The 12,660-nt window shown below is 47.9% G+C and overlaps 1 pseudogene; it reads left to right on the forward strand.

The window, feature by feature from the left end:
• Positions 1–4,245: 4,245 nt before the first annotated feature.
• On the forward strand, positions 4,246–6,477 carry LOC122451694 (annotated as a pseudogene).
• The last annotated feature ends 6,183 nt before the right edge of the window (positions 6,478–12,660 follow it).

A 12,660-nucleotide genomic window follows, 5' to 3' on the forward strand; every position in this document is an offset into this window, starting at 1 on the left:
GATGGTGGGAGTGGGAGGGAGGGTTCTATGTATACATACAGCTGATTCACGTTGTCGTACAACAGAAATGAATACAACGTTGTAAAGCAATTATTCTCCAATTAAAAAAAAATGCAAGTTTTACCATCTAGTCCTTAACCTAGCCTAAGACATTTCCTTCTTTGTGCCCTCTTTTCTGCACCTGTGCTGCCCTGGCCCAGGGTGGGTGGGGGTGGGGGTGGGACAGCTGGCTGTGCTTCAAGAGGCACAGAGTCCCGCACCCCCTGAATGGCTAAGGTGTCAGTGATTCTGATTTCCTTGCATCTTATAAGTATATCATGGATACTCAACAAACACAGCACAGTAACAATTTCTGGCTCAGAGATTCTCCCCTTCTGGAATACTATTCTCTACTGAGGTCAGGGGATCCCCAAATAACCTAAGGGAGCAATGATTTTCCTTCCCACAGCTTCTAGGATCAATTAGAAATAATAAAAGTCTTGGGCCTAAGAATTAAAAATTGGGATGGATCTAAAATACTTTGCTCCCAAATATCTTATTCTTTCAAATATACGGTTCCAGTAATTCAGATTTTAAGTGAGACTGAAAAATGCTCAATGGGAAGAATACAAGATTTCTTTGCAGAACAATAGATTAAGTGTTTTTAAAATGAATAACAGCCAAAAAGTTAAAAATTCCAAAACTACCTCCTGAATTAATCAACCAAGGAAGCTGACATTTCCATTATTCTGATGTTAGCAAGACTTTTAAGCGTGAATATCTCATAAATACTAGAATATCATATTTTCAAGGAACTTTTTTCCTTTTTTGGTCAAGACATAAGCCTTGTGGGATCTTAGTTCCCTGACCAGAGATTGAACCCATGCCCTCAGCAGTGAAAAGGCAGAGTTCTGACCACTGGACTACCAGGGAATTCACACAAGAGACTTTTAAAGGTGAACTTAGCCCAACATACACACTTGACAGGTGAAGAAACCAAATCCCAGATGAGAGGCTACGGTAAGACACGAAAAATGTGTATTCAAAGTCTACCTTCTCCTGTGCTGATTGAAAATGTGATGTCACCATGTCCATACCTGGCATCTGACTGACACCTGCAAGGCTGCCGTGGGGGTGATGTGTGGTTTGATTTTCCTCTGCATCTCTTCCTTTGGGAGGACACTCCTCTTCTAGATCTGGCAGTCAAGGTGCTGTTCATCATGGGAGGGCTCTTGACTCAGGCTGGTCAGTAGTGACAGAGTTTGTGCTGGAGTGGGCATGTGATCCAAAGCAGAACTCATAAAAGTCTTTTCTTGGGATTTTTATATGGATGGACCCAAAGCTGCAGAGGCCATGTAAGCGTGCTTCCCTGACTGCAAAGAGGAGGTATATGAAGTAGGAGAGAACAAGGTTACCCTGGGAAGAAGAAAACCTAAAATTAGATAGACAGATGATTGACAGATGATAGATACATACATTTGTGTATATACACACACATAGAAACCTAGAAAGAACTAGTTCCTGCACTTGATAGTTCTTTTGCTTGAGCTAGTGTGTTATTATTGTTGTTATTTATTTTGGCCATGCTACCTGGTTTGCAGGACCTTAGTTCCCAGACCAGGGACAGAACCTGTACCCCTTGTAGTGAAAGCACAGAGTCCTAACCACTGGACCACAGGGGAATTCCCTACTTGAGCTAGTTTCCATTAAGCTTCTGTCACATGCAAACAAAAAAAACTTGTAATCAATACAACACACAGCCCTGTGACTTTTTGAAAAAATTTATTTTTTAATTGAAGGATAATTTTACAGAATTTACAGAATAATACAGAATTTTGTTCTTTTCTGTCAAACATCAGCATGAATCAGCTGGCCCTGTGACTCCATCTCCTCCTCTGTCATCCCCTTCTCCTCCTACCTTCAGTCTTTCCCAGCATTAGGGCCTTTTCCAATGAGTTGGCCCTTCACATCAGGTGGCTAAAGTATTGGAGCGTCAGTTTTAGCATCAGTCCTTCCAGTGAATATTCAGGGCTAATTTCCTTTAGGATTGACTGGTTTGATCTCCTTCTGGATTAAGGGACTCTCAAGAGTCTTCTCCAACACCACAGTTCGAAGGCATCAGTTCCTCAGTACTCAACCTTCTTTGTCCAACTCTCACATTCATACATGACTTTGACTAGATGGACCTTTGTTGGCAAAGTAATGTCTCTGCTTTTTAACACGCTACCCAGGTTTCTCATAGTTTTTCTTCCAAGGAGCAAGTGTCTTTTAATTTTATGGCTGCAGTCACCATCCACAGTGATTTTGGAGCCCAAGAAAATAAAGAAATGTAAATAGAATCCCTTTCCTTACCTACAATATCTTCCCTGGAACTTGGCACTAGGAGAAGACTGGGGGCCTTTACTGTTGACCACATCCTTCTTTTGCCTATTTAAAAACATTGACAAGACAATCTATTAAAAATATATAAGCATTTTGAAAAGTTACAGCATCCAGCAGCCAAATGCAACTGTTGATTTGGCCACAAGACAGTGATGACGCACAGGCTTTATTGAGTTCTGCAACTCACTTTATGCATTATTTAGAAACACACAAAAAATGGCCATCTTCATTGTGGTAATGGCTGTATAACACTCCTCCATGTTATATGGCAGTTTATTAAATGTTCAACATTAAAAAAAAAGAATACCTAGGTGGTCTTCTGCTTTTTTGTTGTTTAGTTGCTAAGTAGTGTCGACTCTTTGAGACATTGTGGACAGTAGCCTGCCAGGCTCCTCTGTCCATGAGATTCTCCATGGCAAGTATATTGGAGTGGGTTGCCATTTCCTTTTCCAGGGGATCTTCCCGACCCAAGGATCAAAGCTGCATCTCCTCCACTGGTAGGTGGATTCTTTACCACTGAGCCACAAGCGAAGCCATCTTCTGCTACTTTTCTGCAAAATTTTGTTTAAATTTATTTTCAGGTAAAATGTTGGGCTACTTCCAACAAGTTCCCTGAAAACTGCACAACTGTGCTTGCCTTTGTAAATGTCATCCTTTCTGCCCTTGGAATCTTCTGCCCCTTTCCTTTTCAGTCCTTTTTTGGTCAACTCGTTTATACTTTAAAGCCCTGCTCTGACACTCTCTTACTCATCTGTTCTTTTATCAAGAATTTACTGAACCAAGTGCTATGCTGGGAGCTGGGGCTATGACAAGGAAGATGACATTCATTCATTCATTCACCCAACAGGTATTTCTTGAAGGTCTAGGATCTGCCAGTGGCAGTGTTAGGTACAGGAAACCCAGTGGTGAGTAAGACGAGGTCCCTGCCCTTGTGGAGCTTAGATCCTATTGGGAGATAAAAGGCAGAACTCATTAAGGAGTGGGAAGTGTTCTCCAGTCATTTATTTCCATCCTTCTCAATAGCTCTTTCTTACCTGTGTTTCCGACTAGACTGAGGAATATGAGGAGAGAGGCTGTGTCCTTTGCTTCATTGCCTGCTGGGCAGTGCTGTGCTACTGCGCTGAAGTGGGCACCTCTGGTGACAAAAAAACCCCAAAGTGTGTTTTGTCCTTTAGAGGAAAGGCAGTTTCCTCCTTCAGGAGAACCATGTCTATGTCTGTGAGAGCTAAAAACCTCACAACTCAAACCCAAGAGAAGCTGTTTCAGGTATTCCCAAATAGTCACTTTTCCGTCCTTTGTCAAGAGCAAAGCTCATCTGATTTAGGAAAAGTGATCTCATTCACAGCCCAAGCACAGGCCCCAGGAGGAGCATGTTCGGGGAAGGGCCCAGAAAAAGCCAGGGGGAGGCTTTCTGGAAGCACTGCCCCCACTCGTAGGGGGTCTTCTAGAAGGAATATCCAGAGCGGGGGCCACCGCTGCCGGGCAGCCAGCTTCCCTGGACCACCCTTAGAACACCAGCCCGACAGCAGTCGATTTGTGGCCTTTTCTTTACACTGTGAATTGTTAGCAGTTTCTAAATAGGCCGTTCATTTTTCCTTTTAGCACAGAAGGGTCTCAGAACTCCGAATACCATGAGGGGCCTGAATGTTTCAACTCAAAACATTCCCCAAACCGCAGCCCTCGGGTGAGATGCGGAGCTGGCCAAGGGTTTGGAGGAAAAACAACCGCCCACCAGCCTGGAAACCAGTGGGTACACACACAGCTGGGTCGGCTTGCTCACAGAGACTGGAAGACAGCGTTTTTACCGGTCAGAGTTAATCTGATAAAACCACCTTCCCTTGACTTCCCCTCTGCCGGAGGAAATAAACCCAGTCTGGGGGCTGGATGCTGAGTGTGTGGGGCGTGGGGCGTGGGGCGTGGGACCAGGCTGCCCAGGGTACCTGGAAAACCCAAGCCACTGCTGCCTCACTTCTTCCTCCCCGATTGTGGGAGGAAAAAAAAAAAAGGAGAGAGAGAAAGAGTGAGAAGAGATTTTGTAACATTCTCACAGCAGCATTTGATTCAGGGAGAAGCCTAATAGCACCAAACCGCAGCTCAGACCCTGCGTGGTCGGAGGAGCAGCTCCCAAGCACACGAGAGAGGTGGCCCTGCAGCGAGGCTGGCTCCCCACCCGGGAAAGATCAGATCCTTGGAGTTGAGGCTCCCAAGGCCCCTACGGACATCCAGCGGGCAAAAGAGATCCCAGAAGGCCTAGTGGACCCATGCAGTGGGCCGCGCGGTCTCCCAGGCCGCTTTCTGGGGGAAGAACGGCTTCGCCAAGTGCTTTGACATCTCTGTCTTGATGAAGACCCTAAGGAGGCATTTGCGAGCAAGGTCTACCTAAGTCGCTGCAACTCAGGCCACACCAGAGGGTGACGAAGACCTGGGAGAGGTCTATTCACTGCCCCTTTGCCTGCCAGCATGTAGCCTGAGGCTTCCACAGCTTTTTCGAGGATGTGAACTTCATGTTGGTCGTGTGGGGGCTCTGCTGCTGGAGATCTCTCTTGGAGCCGCATCACGGGAGGAAATTCATGAGCCAGAACGAGACCCGCTGCTACCTGCTGGCAGATGGCCCTTGGCTGCATCCAAACCGGCTTGTTCACCAGGACCTCAAGCTGGGCAGAGTCTTCCTGAATGAGGATCTAGAGGTGAAAATAGGAGATTTGGACTGGCAACCAAAGATGAATATGTTGGGGAGCAGAAGACCCTATCTAAATACATAATGCTTCCCGGGTGGCTCAGTGGTAAAGAATTTGCCTGCCAATGCAGGAGACCGGGGTTTGATCCCCGGGTTGGGCAGATCCCCAAGAAGAAAATGGCAACCCACTCCAGTATTCTTCCCTGGGAAACCCAATGGACAGAGGAGCCGAAGAGTCAGATGCTACTTAGCGACTAAACAACAACAAACCATTCCTGAAGTGTTAAGCAAGAAAAGGCAGCATTTCCAGGTGGTCGTGGGGTCCACTGGGTGCATCATGTTAGTAAGGGCAGCTCACCTTTGAGATCTCTTGCCTAAACCTTACTGACTTCTGGATCAAGAAGAATGAATGCAGTGTTCCCAAGCACATAACTGCCTCTTCCAGGAGATGCTGTAGACAGACCCCACTGCCCACCTGGCCGTTCATGAGCAGCTCAAGACCAGTTCTTCTGGCTACATCCCAGCCCATTCCCCGCCCCACCATTCCACCAAGATTTTCTTTCAATCGCTCCCATAAGACTGGACCCCAGGAACAGGAAGCCTCTTACAGTCCTCAATAAAGGCCTGGAGAACCCTATGCCCAAGACTCCCTGGGAGAAAGAGGAACCAGTGGTCCAGGAGACCAGAGAAGTGGTCAAGTGCCACCTTGGTGACATGTTGTATTGGCCGTGTAGCGTGAAGTCCTCCAAGCCCTCTGAGAGGGGGATGGTGAGGCAGGAGGAGGCTGAGGATTCTGCCAGCATCTCCATCTTCTGAGTCAGCAAAGTGGGGGGACTACTTGGACAAGTGCAGCCTTGGGAATCAGCCGTGTGACCGAGTGTGGGGGTGCTCTCCAATGACTGGACTCATCTCGTTCTCTAGCCTGTTGGTGTCTGTCTGCGATACATAGAGTGTGATGGCACAGTATTCCACCTCACTGTGAGTTCCCATCCCAACTGCTCCATGAAGATCACACTCCACATATTTCCAAAACTCCATGAGTGGACACTTGCTGACGGTGGGCACCTGTGGGAAGGTGTTGGACTAGCCCAGCAACCCATGTACCTGATTTTGCACACGCAGCACCGTCATCCTGCACTCAGTAATGGCTGGGTGCAGATTGGCATCTCCCAGGACCGTAGCAAACTCATCCTGTGTCCAGCGTGGCAGCTGTCACTACGGCAACTAGAAGCTGGGTTTCCCAAGAACTGCCAGAACCTCCTGGAGGAGCGCAGCCTCTCCAAGGGTCTGACCGGTCAGCCCCACCATGTCCTTCCGTGGTGGACAAGCTGCTGAGCCCTAGCCTGGCCTCTAACCACCTCAGGACCGCCTCACAGCTTCTCCCCTGGGACTCGTGCCCCTCCTCGCCCCCACCTGCACCTTGGGCCCCTGTGGGTTAGCTCCCATTGTGCTGGTTGTGTGTGTGTACGTGATATTCCCCCAATCCCCAAACCTGGCAGCTAAAAAGAGGGCTATGTCATCCTTATAAGTGGGGTTTGCTATATACATTATTTTTGTACATGTTGAGATGTAGGTTCTATGGCCAGATGAATTGTACAGAATACTGCTATAGAATTCAGGACTGTTTTTCTTTGGCTTTATACATGTTAAACACATGTGAATCTTTCCAAAAAGCTATGTGGAGTGCTGATTGGCTACTAGCTTTCACGTGCACTCAGCAGCTGCCTGGCTCAGCCAATCGGCAGCAAGGATTGAATACTCCTGAGGTGCCCTGTGGAGGTGGCTGTGTGGGTAGATGGGATGGCCCCCTTCGCTGGGTCTTAGCCCAGTATGTCAAGTAACAATGGTAAACAAATTCAGTGACAACACATTATTAACAAGTCCTTTGTAAAGTGCCTTTGATAAAAGGTAGTCGGCTGCTGAGAGCGGTGGGGCCCCCTCTGCTGGTAGGGCCCTGAGAATGCTGAGCTGACCCTGTCATGAGGACAGGTCTCTCAGGACTGGTCTTGAGGGAAGATTATGGAACTTCTGCAACCTCCTTTGAATGATCTGCTGACTCCAGATCATCTAGCTGGCATACAGAAAAGCTGGGAAGGTAAGCGGAAACCTTGGGAAGGCAGAGAGAGGGAGAGGGAGACAGGGAGAGAGAGGGAGGGGGAGAGAAGAAAAGAGGAAGGAGAGAAGAAAAGTAAGGAACCCCCAGGGGTAAGTGCTGTGCGGGAAGGGCTGCCTGGGGTTCCTTCCACGTGCTCACAGCGGCCTATGTTCACTGTGAGGAGTACTTGGTGGGTTTGGTTGAGAAGGGACACATTTAGGGGAGCTGTTTCAGCTGGAGGAAGGGAAGGGGAGAAGGAAGGAAGGAAGGATGAGAATACTGGAGGGAAGCTGGAGAAGGTGGCTCAGTGGTGGCCCAGGCAAAGAATGTGATCAAGCAGAGACGACGTGGCGTGCTGACCCAAGGCACATGTGTGAGTGGCAGTAAGGCTGAGTGGTTACAAGCTAGGTCTCTGGGTCAGATGACCTGATGCTAGTTCTCCCATGTATGCAGTGTGACCTTGGGCAAGTTACTCAATTTCTCTGCGGCTCAGTTTCCCCAACTATAAAGCTTCCTAGGGATTATCTGGAGGATTATGTGAGAGAACATTTAGTCTCTGTTCGGTATGTGGCAGTGACTGTTATGAGGATGGATCAGTTGGGGACCAGTTGATGGCCTTGATGTCACACTGCCCCCCGTGATGTGGATTTTGTCAGTGTTTGGTAGACTCGGCTTCTGCTAAGAAGTCCATTTCACCTGGGACCTGAGGATGGGAATCAGCTCTGACCATGACCAAGTTTCAGTGTGTGAAGAGACTTCACTTTACCTGAACCTTCCTACTTAAAAGCAATGACCCCATTTACTTATAGTTTGGAAAATCCTCAAGCTTTTTCCTTCCAATTTTGTGTGGGGGAGGAGGGGTGGGAATGAGGAGATGTTTGTGGCCCCTGGTAGCAGTCAGAGGGGGCCCCAGGGCAGCAGAATTCCACTGAGTCCCTAGGAGCACAAATCTTAAAGATTATGTCAAGGATAAAAGAGGGTTTAGGGTGACGATTTAAAGCTTCCCTTTCTCCTTTTTCAGGCAAGGGCCTGGGAAGGGGTGGGAGCTGAAAACAGACAGAGCCTTGTTAGTGACTTGAATTTTCACACGTAGAATGACAGAGCTTCGGAAGGGAGTTTCTGCTCCGCGTGGCCCGCTCATCCCACGCCATCTAACCTGATCTTTAAATCGGCAACTCCATTTGTATTCCAGTCTGATCATGGGAGACTCATATCCCTGTGGGCCCCAGCCTTGGTTTGTAGCTGATGAGAAGTGTTCAGGGGAGGCTTCAGCCAACACAAAAGGGCTGTGGGGAAACCAGCCAGCCCCAGGCTCACCCCACAGCTGGGGCCCTGGGAAGCAGGGAGGTGGCAGACCAGTCTTTACAACTGCTTTTTATAGGATCCTGTCTGTGTTGGTTGTATTCAAGGCTCTCAGTCCCAGATAGGAGAGCAAACCATGAGAACCCAGTGTCAGGTCAACGACCAAGTGCCGAGCATACCAATGACCACAACTCCGGGAACAATTGGAGCAAGTGCTTGAAATTCCAGCCGTGAGCCTGGCTGCCCCACGTTGGGGGATGCTTATGTCTCGGGTAACATCCCAGCTGACAATTCCCAAACTCACCAGGATTTCAACCACGGCAGCCCCAATTATAACCATCATAACCCCACCCCACACTTCGGCTCTGCCCCACACAAGGTCCTGTTCTGAGTGTTCACTTGAGAGGTGCTGCAGAGAAACGAGCAGCCACTGCTCCCAGCCCCCTTGCAAAGGGGACCCAGCTCTCCTGGGGGTGGGAGCTGCCTTCCCTGAGGTTTGTCAATTTGAGGGGAAGGGCCTTCTTCCTGAGATTCTGCGTATTAGCCTGAACACATCTCCCAGAGCCAGGGGCGTCCTGAGAGCTGAGGAGCAGTGGGGTGAGGAACACTGCTGGCAGGAGCAGCCTTAGGCTGCAGCTTGAGGTCAGCGATAACCTGGGGTCAGTGATGAGGGGTGAGTCTCCCATCCAGCATGGGGGAGTTCACGAAATTCTCTTCCTTCAGAATGGCTTAAGCAAAATCCTGCCTGGACACCCGATGAACCCTTGAGGTCTTTCCCTAGCCTGAGCTCTTCATCTTCTGGGGGTCGATTCATTCTCTTGTCCACCACCAAGAGGGATTTGCCTTTGTGTGTCCCCCGGAGTCCTCCTCATTCCTCACCTTTCCCGGGTCATTCTCATCATCATGATAGGTAGCAGAGTTGGGTGCTTCCTTTTCCAGGCTCTCACAGCCCCTTGGAGTGTGTGGATGGACCAGCACACACTACAATTCCATAGCTCCCTGGGAGCAGGGTTCATTCTGTCCATCTTTGTTTGCTGGTGACCATCTCAGTGGCATACTGGGTGTACAAGTGGCCTGGGGACCCTCTCTGCGCCTCACAGTGGCCTGGGGAGATACCTAAAAATACCCAGCCCTGCTCCCAGAGATCCTGACTTGAGTGACCTGAGGTCTGGACATTGGTTGTGGTCTGAAAACCTCCCCAGGTGACCTAACCTGCAGCCATGGTTGAGAACGATTCCCCCAGAGTAGACCGTTAATGAAAACTTGTCTTAGGATGAACCAATGAGCTTTGCCCAAGTGACACCTTCTCTTTTGTTGTGTGTGTGTATGTGTGTGATTCTCAAGCCCTACTCACCCCTAGCATTTATTCACTGTGAACGCCATTAGTGTGAGCCATAGAACTCTTGGCAGTGGTGTTTATACACTGCCATGTGTAGAATGGATGGCTAGTGGGAAGCTGCTATATAGCACAGGGAGCCCAGCTCAGGGCTCTGAGATGACCTAGAGGTGATGGGAGGGAAGCTCAAGAAGGAGGGGATATGTTTCTACATAAGCTGATTCACTTCATTGCGTAGCAGAAACTAACACAATATTGTGAAACAACTGTGCTCCAATTAAAAAATAAAGTTCTGGAGGGAGAGCTCCTGGCAGGCATTTCAACTCTGATGATTGAAACAGCACTGAGCAGCTCACAGTCTTAGGAAATTCCTGCTCTAGCATGAGGAATTCTCTCTCATTCTCCAGCATCACTCCACATCTGCCAAGCCCCTTCCTCAATGCTTTCTAGACAGGAGGCCACGTTTCTGAGCCTTGTGGGAAGTAGTCGCGGGCAGGTCTGAGGGGCCACGTGTGAGCCCCCAAGTGGGTTGAGCAGCCTGCAGGGAGCTGCATGTGGACAGGGTGTGTTATGCCAAATGGGAACACACATGAGGTGATTGTATGAGTTTAATTCACAGCAAAAATGAGAGAAGTCAGATCACAAAACATTTGCTGAAATACCATGTGATATTGCTTACGTGTGGAATCTAAAAGACCACACAAATGAGCCTATCTATGCAAGAGAATCAGACTCACAGACTTAGAGAATAGACTTGTGTTTGTCAAGGGGTGGGGGGTGGGGGAGGGAAGGATTGGGCATTTGGGGTTAGCAGATGCAAACTATTACATACAGGATGGATAAACAACAAAGTCCTACTGTATATAACAGGGAACTAAATCCAATATCCTGTGATAAGCCCTAATGGAAAAGAATATGAAGAAGAATGCATATACATATAACTGAATCATTTTGCTGTAACAGCAGATATTAACACAACATTCACTAAATGAAAAAAAAAAGTTTGCTGAGTCTAGTTCTATGTGCAGCTCACTGCTAAGGGCTGTGGGACTTCAGAGTACCTGTCCGTTGCGTGGGAAAGCTAGAGAAGAGGACCTCAAAATATGAGACGAAGCACAGATTTCCAAAGCTCCCAGAGCTCCAAGAGGAGTGACGTCCATTCCCTGTCAGAGCTTTGGTGTCTCAGCTGTGGCTGACGGCAGCCCCTGAGCCTAAATCAGCTGCAGCTGGTCCCTGGCACGAGGTCTCTTTTTGGATACACAAAAAAGAATAGAGGGGATATTTTCCAAATTCACAGGTACCATGTTTCTCATATTTGCTCCAGTTACTTAAAAAATTTTTTTTTACTATGTGTCAGATCTTGGTTGCAGCACGCAAGCTCTCTAGTTGTGGGGCGCAGGCTTAGTTGCTCTGCAGAGGCAATGTCGGATCTTAGTTCCCTGACCAGGAATTGAACCGCGTTCCCCCCTGCATTGAAAGTGTGAGTCTTAACCACTGGACTGCCAGGGACGTCCCTGCTCCAGTTAATTTTTTTAAACACTGAAACATTGTTAACTCACCCCTGTGCCATTTCCTCTCCCCCCCTCCTTACTTAAGTATGAGCTTCTATAATTTCCATCTTATGTATGCCTAATCATTTTTTAAAATTCACTCTTAATATTTAGTTTTATTTATTTGGCTGCACAGGATCTTAGTTGCAGCATGCAAATTCTTAGTTACAGCATGTGGAATCTACTTCCCTGATCAGAACTGAACCTGGGGTGCCCTGCATTGGGAGTGCATCGTCTCCGCCACTGTACCACCAGAGAAGTCCCCCTCCCTCCTTTCTTGAATTTGGTATTTGTCTTTCCCATGTATGTTTTCCTATGCATATTACTACATACCTGGGCATCTACCCACAATATATGATATGGTATTACCAGCTTTCAAACTTTATATAAATGGCATCATACTGCATCCTCTGCATGTTTTTCACTCACTTCCCTGTTTTTGAGGTTTATCCATGCTGACCCAGGATTAAGGAAACTATTTATTCATCCATTCTCTTTTTGATGGGCTTTAAAAGTGCATTCCATTTTTCCTGGTTAGAAATAATACTACAACCTTGTTTGTGATGTGTATTTTGGCACACATCCGTTTCTTTCTTTCTTCTTCCCTACCTTCCTTCCTTCTCTTCCTTTTGAAGTATAGTTGATTCACAATATTATATTAGTTTCAGGTGTATAGCATAGTGATTCCGTATTTTTGCAGATTATACTGCATTGTAGGTTATCACAAAATAATGGGCATAATTCCCCATGCTGCACACTGTCTTCTTGTTGCTTATTTATTTCACGCCCCTCCTTGCACATAGATGCTTCGCTCTCTCCTTAAATGCTGCCTCCATGACCATCACAGCTTTCAGACCTGCGAGCAGCCTGCACAGGGCTCTGCCGTGGGCTCAGTCTTCTTCAGTACCGGCAACTTGGCCCCTAGACTCTGAACTTGACCTGGTTTCTGGCCTCCACCTTGCACTTGGAGACCTAGACTTGACACCGGACTCTGTGCCTCAAGCCTCTCAGGGCTTCTGCCCCCTACCTGGCCCCTGCTGAAAGGGATGTTCTTTGGCAGGAAAGCTTGGCATATCTTGGGTCTTAAGAGGAGATCTCATACATGTGGTCAGTTTTAACTGGACCTTAAAGGAAGTGCAATTTTCTGTAATAAGAAGAAAAGGGAGCATCTTCCTGAGGGCAATCAGGAGCTGGAGAAGGAAAATAAACATGGCAGAGTAGTACAGGGTGTGCGTGCATGCATGCTCAGACCCTTCAGTTATGGCCGACTCTTTGTGACCCTGTGGACTGTGGCCCTCTAGGCTCCTCCGTCCATGGGATTCTCCAGGCAAGAATACTG

The sequence above is a fragment of the Cervus canadensis genome, chromosome 13 (genome assembly GCF_019320065.1).
Source record: "Cervus canadensis isolate Bull #8, Minnesota chromosome 13, ASM1932006v1, whole genome shotgun sequence".
Classification (NCBI taxonomy): Eukaryota; Metazoa; Chordata; class Mammalia; order Artiodactyla; family Cervidae; genus Cervus; species Cervus canadensis.